Source organism: Gigantopelta aegis, chromosome 5, assembly GCF_016097555.1.
Source record: "Gigantopelta aegis isolate Gae_Host chromosome 5, Gae_host_genome, whole genome shotgun sequence".
Taxonomy (NCBI): domain Eukaryota; kingdom Metazoa; phylum Mollusca; class Gastropoda; order Neomphalida; family Peltospiridae; genus Gigantopelta; species Gigantopelta aegis.
In genome coordinates, this window is record NC_054703.1 from 36,868,746 (window position 1) to 36,880,015 (window position 11,270).

General features: G+C 40.5%; 1 protein-coding gene across 1 annotated transcript in view; it reads right to left on the reverse strand.

The window, feature by feature from the left end:
- Positions 1–11,270, reverse strand: part of LOC121373135 (coadhesin-like) — a 132,301-nt gene that overhangs the window by 75,447 nt on the left and 45,584 nt on the right. The window lies entirely within an intron of this gene.

Here is an 11,270-nt window from a genome sequence, read left to right on the forward strand (position 1 = left end):
CAATGTATACCGGGTAATCATCCCCCATGTGGGGTCATCCACTCAGGAGACACACCCATAATCGCACCCGTGAAGTGGGCGAAACTCGTTGTATGTGGCTTTACACCTACCCATTGATCCTAGCGGTGCACTCACTCTGGGTTAGAGCCGGTATGAAAACTTAAAAATCCCCCATTGCTTAAGTTGGGATACGAACCCAGTACCTACCAGTATCAAGTCCGATGGCATAGCCACTCTCGACTTGGGACCCAGTGGAACTAGAAGTAGAAGCAGTTCTTGTACTCTGGAAATAAAACTAAAATAATAATTTTTAATGGTAATGGAAACGATTACAAGAAGGTATTTACACTTAGAAACCATGAACTTGAAAACGTAAAAGAATATAAATACTTAGGCTTAACTTTTACCAAAGTAAAGAAATTTAATATAACCAAAAAAAAAAATTAAAACAAAAGGCAATAAAAGCAATGTACTTTGTTCTATCAAAATCTAAAGATAACAACTTTTCAGTAGAATGTAAACTAAAACTATTTGACTCAATTGTACTTCCGATTCTTTTATATGGATGCGAAATATGGGGTTATGAAAATACTGATATTGTCGAAAATGTTCATATTACATTACTGAGGCATATCCTACCCATGAAAAAAGGTACTCCACTGTTCATGCTATATGGAGAATTAGGACGAAAACCCCTTAAACTGGTAATTTCTGGGCCCGAATTGTATCGGGCAAACGAACGAAATTATCATTTCTGCTGCACGAATTAATGTCATACGACTCAATTCTAAATGGATATAGCTATAAATGGATGGAATATGTGGAAGATATATTCAATAACTTGGGTATGACCAATATTTGGTTGACACAGAACTTTTCTTCTATAAAACTGCTTCTTGACCACGTAAAGCTAAGACAAAATGATCAATATCTACAACAATGGAATATTGATATATTTACATCATCAAGAGGTAAAACGTACGCTATATTTAAAGAAAATCTTAGCTTAGAGAAATATCTCATCATATTACCACAAACGTCCTGGACTACTTTACTAAAATTTAGAACATCCAACCATTATATGCCTATTAAAATAGGGCGCTGGACCAACACTCCAGTGGAACACAGAACATGCACCTTATGTAATACAAATGACATATGATATTATTTTCATTATTTATTAACCTGCACATTTTTCGTAAATTTACGTCACTCATTGTTAAAGCCATACTATGCAAATTAATAAAATAAATTATTGATAAATTCCATAAATCCTAAAACTACAGCTGCCTACAAATGAAAATATATACACTATCCATCATTGCCATTATATTTGTTTACGAATATGTATATATATATATATATATGTGTGTGTGTGTGTGTGTGTGTGTGTGTGTGTGTGTGTGTGTGTATGTATATGAATGTGTGTGTGTGTGTGTATGTGTACATGTATGTGTGTGTATGTATGCGTATATGTATGTATAAATATATGTATGTGTGTGTATGTATGTATATGAATGTGTATATATGTATGTGTATATGTATATATGTATACGTATATATGTATGAGTGTTGGCGTATATTTTTGTGCATGTGCAGTATCATGATTGTTACACACCATACATGGCTGTATTAATACCACTGCATATTACATTGTGAATTTATTACATATATGCATTGTACTGTATACATATATATTTATCTCCTGTAAAACCCATCTTGCCACTGTCAAATAGTGTTATTTCATATTCCCCATATGCCGTTGTGTAACGGCCTGGGAGAAATAAAGTTCTGTTCTATTCTTCTCTGTTCTGTCGTTGTCGATAGTATTTTAAAGACGAATGTATTGGCAATCATGTCAATCAAGCGAAGCGCGCCTGTCTCGGGTAGTCTTGGCTGGTGAGGATTATGGTAATAGCGGAACGAAAGGATCCTATGTTTGGTAGTCGGTGTTCGTCCGTGGTGGAGAGCCTCGCTACGTAATAATTTAATCGTCTCAAACTTTCGCTTTTCTGTTTATGTATCAGTTACCTTAGACTTAGATATGTTTTTAACTTGCTCATATACCTCTATGGTTTCGAGCACGCCTACCCCGAGTTATGTTAAAAAATGATACATCACAGATCGAGGAATCTGGGTAAGGATCCGGTAACGTGGGGTTTACCAGACCGGTGGTAAAACGTTCTGCTTTCTAGTCATCCAAGCAATCATGCGTAGGGTCCAGAAATGGTGGTGAGTGGCCAGATTTGAGAAAGAAAGTAGAGGTGCGAAGCGTAAATAATGTTATGTAAAATGTATTATATATATATATATATATATATATATATATATATATATATATATATATATATATATATATTCTTCAAAAAAGGTAGCGGAACTCTAATAAGAATTTACAATTGCCAAAATTGTAAGGTATATTAGCTGTGGGGAATGGTTATATGATAATAGTGAATTAATTGGGCAAACATTACAACCGATAGTTCAGTATTACAGTAGGTTTTTTGACCACCAAAGATCTTGAAGGACAATTGGGGTGAAAAGTGAAATTTGAAAGTTAACCTTTTTTTTATCAGTAAATCGCAAATTCAAACAATAAAAATGACTAAAAACAAAACAATAACAACTGTATGATCAACAGAATGAAAAAATTGACAGAAATAATGTTCCACAATGATTAATAGACCTTCCTGGAAATGGTCAAAATCGAGAATGACACCCTACGCACGTGTACGGGGCAATTGCGTGATGCACATGCAAACTATGGAATGTGTTTCGGTGTGTTGGTAAACAGACTTGAACGTTCTTTACTAGGAAAAACGAAAGAAATGCTTTATTTAACGACGCACTCAACGCATTTTAATTAAGGTTATATTGCGCCAGACATATGGTTCAGACCACACCGATTTAGACAGGAAACCCGCTGTCGCCACTCCATGGGCTACTCTTTCCGATTGGCAGCAAGGGATCTTTTATTTGCGCTTCCAACAGGCAGGATAGCACAAACCATGGCCATTATTGAACCAGTTATGGATCACTGGTCGGTGCAAGTGGTTTACACCTACCAATTGAGCCTTGCGGAGCACTCACTCAGGGTTTGGAGTCGGTATCGGGATTAAAAATCCCATGCCTCGACTGGGATCCGAACCCAGTACCTACCAGCCTGTAGACCGATGGCCTAATCACGACGCCACCGAGGCCGGTCTTTCCTAGGATGTCTGTGGCCAAAATGTATGTTCGGTCTAATAGTTGATATTAACATTAATATTTCAGGTTTCCCTTCTTTATTTGAAGAGTATTTTCCTTCCTTCCTTCCACTCAATATTTGTGTGGTCCTTAACCATATGTCTGACGCCATATAACCGTAAATAAAATGTGTTGAATGCGTCGTTAAATAAAACATTTCTTTATTTCCTTCCTCTTCCAATATTTGTGTGGTCCTTAACCATATCTCTGACGCAATATAACCTTAAATAAAATGTGTTGAGTGCGTGATTAAATAAAATATAATTTCCTTCTTTCCTTCCTCTCTCAATATCTGTGTGGTCCTTAACCATATGTCCTTCCTTAAGTTCCTGAACTGTTTTCATTTCAACTTATTTTCGTGCTTATATCCAATTAACGTTCAAGCACGCTGTCCTGGCCACACTTCTCAGCTATCTGTCCAGGACAGTGGATTAGTCAGAAAACAGAGAGTGTAGTAATCTTACACCTACCCACTGAGTCGTTAAAACTCCCTCTGGGCGTGAGCCGGTACCGGGCTGCGAACCCTCTACCTACCAGCCGTATGCCCGATGGCTTAACCACGACACCGCCGAGGCCGGTCCTGAACTCTATCAACGTGCCTGTATCCACTAAGCGATCTTAGCAATAAAACTAAAACTTGTTTTGTTATTTTCAAAGCGCTTTCCATTTTCTGTTGATTCATATACGAGGTATAGCTCTTTCCATACAATGGCGTTTTCGTATGAAAACCTGCTACATTATGCGCTTTCTAAACGTAGCGCCTTGCATTCATAATGAACCAATGAACAGTTCTGCCTAGAGTCGCGATTCCAGTGTATTCAGTTGGTTTCGGAGAAACGAACACCGCCGTTGTACATTTTCTCTTAGGCACTTTGTGTATTTCCATTCTGAGGGTAAGTAATGCATCTTATATATATATATATATATATATATATATATATATATATATATATATATATATATATATATATATATATATATAGAGAGAGAGAGAGAGAGAGAGAGAGAGAGAGAGAGAGAGAGAGAGAGAGAGAGAGAGAGAGAGAGAGAGAGAGAGAGAGAGAGAGAGAGAGAGAGAGAGAGAGATTATTACCAGTGTTTTTCGGTATCGTCAATATCATAACACAAAATGTATTATATATATACAGTATTTTTCCTGGTGTGGCTGGTATAGAGCTCTACCTCTTGGGGAGCCAGTATAAATATATATACCGTTACACCTTTTGTTACTACGCTAAGTTTCACGCTTTGAGCGATCATATTGATCAATTGATTAAGCATGATGATCGCTCATAGTCTGAAACTTTAAGTAGTAACAAAAGGTGTAACAGTATATATGTGCGTGTGTGTGTGCGTGTGTGCGTGGACAGATAAAATAGACAGACAAATATAATTTCATATTGATGATCTTAACCTACATGTGTGGAAATTTGTATTGGTGTGGTACATCTAAATAACTTTAGTTTTGATATTGAAATATTATGTCACTTTGTGTAATCTATTTCTGTATTAAAGAAACTTTTAACCATTTGCGAGAAATTTCTGGAAAACATATTAACTGTAATAGAATTTAAAAAAACCCCAACCTGTTTGCATATGTATTAAACGAGAAACACCAGCCGAACACTGTCAAATATTTAATCAATTCGGCTACCTAGTTAAAACAGCTTTCAGTCCAGTGGCACACATTTTGAATACACAAGTGGACTTATGGAAAATATCGATATGTATATGGTAATTCACAACAGAATTCCACTGTTTTAATCTTACACAAAGAGCTATTTATGTTGTCAGTGGTATAATTTCCTCTGCCTTTAAAGTGATACATGACACAGAACGTAATGACAAAATAATCCTACACCATTGAACAACTACTAAAGGACGACTGTGAATGACTTTTGTTTGCGTGGGCTTATTTTCTGTGAGTTCTTAAAGTCGTAGATAGAAAAGGTAGTGTCATACATTCGGAATATATGCGGGGCGGGGTGTAGCACAGTGGTAAACCACACGCCTGATGCACGGTCAGTTTAGGATCGATCCCCGTCGATGGAACCTTTGGGATATTTCTCGATCCAGCCAGTGCACCACGACTGGTATATCAAAAGCCGTGGTATGTGCTATCCTGTCAGTGGGAAGGTGTAAATATAAATCACTTTGATGCTAATCGAAGAGAGTAGCCCATGAAGTGTGAAAAGCGCGCTACCTCTCAATATATGTGTGGTCTTTCACCATATGTTCGACGCCATATAACCGTAAATAAAATGTGTTAAGTGCGTCGTTAAATAAAACATTTCCTTCCTTCCTTCCTCTCTCAATATCTGTGTGGTCCTTAACCATATTTCTGACGCCATATAACCGTAAATAAAATGTGTTGAGCGCGTGTTTAAATAAAACATTTCCTTCCTTCCTCTCTCAATACCTGTGTGGTCCTTAAGGATATTTCTGACGCCATATAACCATAAATAAAATGTGTTTAGTGTGTGGTTAAATAAAACATGTCCTGCCTTCCGTCCTCTCTCAATATCTGTGTGGTCCTTAGCCATCTGCCTGACGTCATATAACCGAAAATAAAATGTGTTGAGTACATGGTTAAATAAAACATTTCCTTCCTTCCTTCCTCTCCCAATATCTGTGTGGTCCTTAACCATATGTCTGACGCCATATTACCGTAAATAAAATGGGTTGAGTGCGTAGTTAAATAAAACATTTTCGTCCTTCCTTCCTCTCTCAATATTTGTGTGGTCCATAACCATATGTCTGACTAAATATAACCGTAAATAAAATGTGTTGAGCGCGTGGATAAATAAAACATTTCCTTCCTTCCTCTCTCAAAGTCTGTGTGGTCCTTAAGCATGTCTGACGCCATATAACCATAAATAAAATGTGATGAGTGTGTGGTTAAATAAAACATTTCCTGCCTTCCTTCCTCTCTCAATGTCTGTGTGGTCCTTAACGTTATTTCTGACGCCATATAACCGTAAATAAAATGTGTTGAGTGCGTCGTTAAATAAAACATTTCCTTCCTTCTTCCTCTCTCAATGTCTGTGTGGTCCTTAACTTTATGTCTGACGCCATATAACCTTAAATAAAATGTGTTGAGTGCGTCGTTAAATAAAACATTTCCTTCCTTCCTCTCTCAAAGTCTGTGTGGTCCTTAACCTTATGTCTGACGCCATATAACCATAAAGCTATAGTCCCACTGGGATCCCGGATATCCCCGGACCACCCCGGACCATAATCCTGGGTGGTCCGGGGCTTGAACTGTAGCGATGCCGGGGTGGTCCGGGATCATGCGGGACGGTCCTGGATAGACCGGGACAGTCCGGGGGTCGTCCCGGCAGTTTTAAACATGCTTAAAACTCCCGGGGTGGTCCATAAGGGTCCACCACGTTCGCCTCATCCTGGGTGATCCGTAGTGCCAACGTAGTGATACCGTATTGTCGCCGGGACAGTCCGTGATGTCATCTGGGGCGTCCTGGCTGATCCTGGGTCGTCCGGGAGTAATTTATTGACCCCGGATAAACACGGTGACACTACGGTTCATCACGGTGTCTTCACGGTGCTACTACGGATCTAACACGGACCAGCACGGACCAACACGGAAGAGCACGGAGTATCACGGATCATCACGGTGCTAACACGGTGCCACTATGGTGGTCCACGATTGTCCACGGAGGCTTCAAGGATATAGACAGGTGACCACGGTTCGTCCTGGGCCAAGGAGAAAAAGCATATAAATAGGTAGAATTTTCGGCTCGGAATCACTTCTTTTCTTCTACATCGTATGAACCAACATGGCTGAACAGCTGACCCGACTGAACCAACTCCGACTGATGGCATTGCAGCTGGAGTTGAACCAACAGCAGACGAGGAACATGATTCTGATTACTAATGAGCTTCATCGAGAAAGAAGAGTAAGAAACAGCGTGATGATGCTGAGAAATTATATGGAAAGAAAAGAAGAAAAATTTGGGTCCGAAAATGGTTACAAAGAAGACCGGTACTAGGGCAGTATGCCCGCCTGATGAAATAACTTGAGAAAGAAGATGTCAAAGACTTCCGTAACTTCCTTCGGGTGGATTACGAGTTATACCAAGAAATTTTACAACGCATCACCAAACAAGATACTTCATACAGAAAGTCTATATCACCAGGCTTGAAGTTGCGTTACCTTTCTGCAGGCGACAGCTACCACTCCCTGATGTATGGTTTCCGGGTAGCGCACAAGACCATTTCCAAGCTTATACGTGAAGTTTGTGAAGCCATTATTGCTGAATTTGCAGAGGAGCTTATCCCCTGCCCTACTACCACCGACGAATGGAAGGACATTGCCAAACATTTCTCTGACAAATGGCAATTTCACCATTGTCTCGGTGCCCTGGACGGAAAACATATCACCATTAAATGCCCCAAGGGAGGAGGATCCTTGTATTATAACTACAAAGGGTTCCATTCCGTCATATTAATGGCACTGGTGGACGGCGATTACAAGTTCACTTGGGTGGAAGTAGGAAGTCACGGATCTGCAGGTGATGCCCAAGTTTTCAACAACAGTGAACTGAAGGAAGCCATAGATAAGGGGGTCCTCCATTTTCCACCGTCTGATCCCCTTCCAGATGATGACACAGAAATGCCGTATTTCATAGCTGCAGACGACACTTTCGCCTTAAGGTCATGGCTGATGAAACCCTTCTCGCAGAGGCAGATGGATAACACCCAGAGGATATTCAACTACAGATTGTCGAGGGCACGTCGCATTGTCGAAAACGCATTCGGCATATTAGTCCATCGTTTCAGTTGTTTATTGACAACGATGCAACAGGAACCGGATACTGTGGCGTCCATCGTCTTGACGTGTGTGTGTCTGCACAACCTCCTAAGAAAGAGATCGCCGAAGCAGCATCGTAGGGACGCAGATGAAGAGGACTCCAATCACAACGTCATCCCAGGAGCCTGGCGCAATGTCACCCCTCTCCTGGACGGTCAGTCGGACTTCGCTAACAACACAACAGTTATTTTCATAACCTTGGTGTGGACACTTTCGTAGTATGTCCTCAGCAGAGTACCCGATTCCAGCCCCAGTTCAGCTGCCTTCTCGGCCCACACTCGGGTCTTCCTTTGAGTATTTTTATATTCTTTAAGTTGCTTCGTGTAAAGGAAGGGATTGGACCGTAGCCATTCCCCAAATTCGACCTCCTACTCGTCTGTGAGGATGACAGCGGCCTTCTTCTTCTTCTTTTCCGGGGCACTCATGGTAGGGACATCAGCATCATCTGGCTGACCATCTTGGGCATCTGTCGGAGGTGACGGCGACTGGGGAGAGCCAGCCGGCTCCTCAACGTCGGACAGCACTTCTTCTACCTCTACTGAAGGCTTCTTCTTCTTTGGGCAGGTCGTCACTAAACGTTTTTTCTTCGAAGTTTTTGGAGGCATGTTGAACGTCTTTCTTCTCTGGAATCTACAGGACAAATGAATTCAGACTAAAAATGCACGTATTTATAGCAAACATCAGCTGTTCCGGGGTGATCCAGGCCCATCCGTAGTGGCACCGTAGTGCTGCCGGGGTGATCCGTAGTGGCACCGTAATGACACCGGGGTTGTCCGGGGTGGCTGCAGGGATGGTCCGGGGTCATCCGGGATGGTCCGGGGTGATCCGTAGTGACACCGTAATGACACCGGGGTTGTCCGGTGTGGCTGCAGGGATGGTCCGGGGGGACACCGTGGCTCTATAGGGGGGACGGGCCTCGGTCGCGATTTTTTGCCAAAAATCCCCCGGATCAACCAGGATCATCAAGGACCGTGGTCCGGGATGATCCTGGATGGTCCGTGGTGGTCCGTACTTAGTGGTACTGGTGCTTAAATAAAATGTGTTGAGTGCGTCGCTAAATAAAACAGCTTCCTTCCTTCGTCTCACAATATCTGTGTGGTCCTTAACCATATGTCTGACGTCATATAACCATAAATAAAATGTGCTGAGTGCGTCGTTAAATAAAATATTTCCTTCTTTCTCTCCTCTCTCAATATCTGTGTGGTGCTTATCCATATGTCTAACGCCATATAATCGTAAATACAATGTGTTGATTGTGCGTCGTTAAATAAAACATTTCCTTCTTTCCTTCCTCTCTCAATATCTGTGTGGTCCTTAACCATATGTTCTTCCTTAAGTTCCTGAACTGTTTTCAATTTATCAACTTATTTTCGTTCTTATATCCAATTAATGTTCAAGCACGCTGTCCTGGCCACACTTCTCAGCTATCTGTCCAGGACAGTCGATTAGTGAGAAAAAAGAGAGTGTAGTGGTCTTACACTTACCCACTGAGTCGTTAAAAGTCGCTCTGGGCGGGAGCCGGTAGCGGGCTGCGAACCCTGTGCCTACCAGACGTATGTCCGATGGGTTAACCACGACACCACCGAGGGCGGTCCTGAACTCTATTAACGTGCCCCTATCCAATTAAGGTTCAGGGCCCCGTTCCACTAAGCGATCATAGCAACAAAACTAAAACTTGTTTTGTTATTTTCAAAGTACTTTCTATTTTCAATTTATTCATATACGAGGTATAGCTCTTTCCATACAATGGCGTTTTCATTTGACAACCTGCTACATTATGCGCTTTCTAAACCTAGCGCCTTGCATTCATAATGGACCAATGAGTATCGCTATGATCAAAGAAAGAAAGAAATGTTTTATTTAACAACGCACTCAACACATTTTATTACCGGTTATATGGCGTCAGACATATGGTTAAGAACCACATAGATTTTGAGAGGAACCCGCTGTCGCCACATAGGCTACTCTTTTACGACAGGCAGCAAGGGATCTTTTATTTGCGCTTCCCACAGGCAGGATAGCACAAACCATGGCCTTTGTTGAACCAGTTATGGATCACTGGTCGGTGCAAGTGGTTTACACCTACCCATTGAGCCTTGCGGAGCACTCACTCAGGGTTTGGAGTCGGTATCTGGATTAAAAATCCCATGCCTCGACTGGGATCCGAACCCAGTACCTACCAGCCTGTAGACCGATGGCCTAACCACGACGCCACCGAGGCCGGTCTATGATCAATGAGTCGCGATTCCAGTGTATTCAGTTGATTTCGGACAAACTAACACCGTCGTTGTACATTTTCTCTTAGGCATTTTGTGTATTTCCATTCTTGAGGGTAAGTAATGCATCTAATATATATATATATATATATATATATATATATATATATATATATATATATATAGATAAATAGAGAGAGAGAGAGAGAGAGAGAGAGAGAGAGAGAGAGAGAGAGAGAGTGAGGTTATTACCAGTGTTTTTTCGGTATCATATATTCAGAATAAAAAAATGTATTATAATGTGCGCGCGTGTTTGTGTGTGTTTGTGTGTGTGTGTGTGTGTGTGTGGACAGATAAAATAGACAGACAAATATAGTTTCATATTGATGATCTGAACCTACGTGTTGAAATTTGCACTTCTAAATAACTTTCATTTTGCTGTTGAAATATTATATCACTTTGTGTAATCTATTTTTGTATTAAAGAAACTGTTAACCATTTGCGAGAAATTTCTGAAAAACATATTAACTGTAATAGACCCCCCCCCCCCAAAAAAAAAAAAAAAAAAAAAAAAAAAAAAACAACAACAAAAAAACTACAACAAAACAAACACTGTTTGCATATGTATTAAATGAGAAACTTCAACCGAACACTCTCAAATCCGTGACAGGCTACTGCATAATATTTAATCAATTGTTCAATATACTTTATGAGACCCTGGATTGTGCTATCTAGTTAAAACAGCTTTCAGCCCATTCTGAATATACAAGTGGACTTACGAGAAATACCGATATGTGTTCCACTGTTGTAAATCTTGCACAAAGAGCTATTTATTTTGTCAGTGGTATAATTTCCTCTGCCTTTAAAGTCATGGGCGTACATAGGATTTTGAAAAGGGGGGTTCCAAAATAGATTGCAGAGATATTGGGCATATATTTCTATGTTGAGTAAATATAATAATGTCAGATATAATAAATTAT